Source organism: Triticum dicoccoides, chromosome 1B (assembly GCF_002162155.2).
Source record: "Triticum dicoccoides isolate Atlit2015 ecotype Zavitan chromosome 1B, WEW_v2.0, whole genome shotgun sequence".
Taxonomy (NCBI): domain Eukaryota; kingdom Viridiplantae; phylum Streptophyta; class Magnoliopsida; order Poales; family Poaceae; genus Triticum; species Triticum dicoccoides.
In genome coordinates, this window is record NC_041381.1 from 36,311,731 (window position 1) to 36,313,155 (window position 1,425).

The 1,425-nt window shown below is 50.2% G+C and overlaps 1 long non-coding RNA gene across 1 annotated transcript; it reads left to right on the top strand.

Annotated features, from left to right (window-relative positions):
- Positions 1-303: 303 nt before the first annotated feature.
- Positions 304-1,341, top strand: LOC119317789. The gene is made up of 3 exons (XR_005153776.1): positions 304-400; positions 687-806; positions 903-1,341. It is a non-coding gene; the product is annotated as an uncharacterized LOC119317789 (long non-coding RNA).
- Positions 1,342-1,425: the final 84 nt, after the last annotated feature.

Here is a 1,425-nt window from a genome sequence, read left to right on the forward strand (position 1 = left end):
ACCATATTAAGGACAATAAAACTGAGCCTAAACCGAGCTCTCTCACGCCCCCAGCGATTTCGGCCGTCGGATTATGCATCTAGACCGTTTCTCGCCGTCAGATCACGTTTCAGCGCCGGTTTACCGCGACTGGGCCATCTTTCCTGATGGGCAGCTATTCTGGAGACTTTTTTTGAAGGCCTGTCGTTGATTGGGCCTCAACGGCCCATTTATCATCTGCAGCCGAGGAGGCGAAGCTAGCGAGGGAACCGGTGGTCGACGGGATCCAGCGGATGCCAGCCGCGCAAGAGGGGTCTAGCGCTCAAGGGGGCCGATGAGACGCGTGCGAGGCAACCGGCGGTCCAGGGGATCCAGCCAAGGCGAGGCATCTGAGGGGATCCGGCGCTCGACCGGCTGCCTGGTCAGTTTGCTCATCTTCCCTCCCCTTCTCTTTCAGGTCATGAAGGCGGCAGCTGCAACGAGCCGGCAACGCCTCCGCTGAGGTTGCGGCGATGGAACCCGCGCGAGGTGGTGCTGGGCGGTGCAAGCGTGCGGCATGGGCCGCTGGCCTTTGGAACACATATCTACATCCATAGCTCTGGCGGCAACGGCGGCTGTAGAGCGGATGACGTCTCATCCTGCTCCTAGCCGGCGACGGTGGATCAACGCCTATTCTAATTTAATCCTCCTCTCTTCTTCTTGTACAGGGTACTCTTGTAGGGAAACCAGTTCTTCTCGATGGTGCTCCAGCAACTGCATAATTCAGGCTGGAGGTGATGGAGGGCATTGTACAAGAGGACATGTGTATGGGAACAACAATACACCAGGTCCCCCTATATTTCTTTCCTTTTCATGTACGATTCCTTTTTCCACAAAACAATTTCTTTGTCCTGACATACTTCCAATACAATTTGTACATACAGGTAATGTTGTTGGCGATGGTCAATTGATTTGAGCATATTTGGAGACTGGTAGGTGTGCGGCCGTACTGCCCGAGTCACCATCTGAGAGAGCATCCCAGAGGAGATGGAGCTCCAGAGGATTTTGTACATAGAGCAACTTCCTCTTCATCTAGCTGATCTTTTCTCGAAAACTTGAGCAATTGGACTTATGCACTTGTCCCTTAGAATCAATGGCCACAGCCTCTTGCGTATTCAGTCCCACTCTTCGTTCACCCAATATGTCTATTTCCAAATATTCACGTCCTTGGTTCTCTCCCATCTGACCTGCGACTAAAACTAAAATTAATATGTGCAACTAACAATGGGGCATCTCATGAGAATGGAGTTGAAACAATCGGTGTACTGATGGACATGTTATTTTTTTATTGCATACTTGTTTACTTTGGACCTCCGTCCTGAATAGTAAGATCAACACTAAGATTGATGTACTAATGACATTTAACTTTTTTTTGTGTCAGGTCAGTTTATTTTGTACCTCAATCCA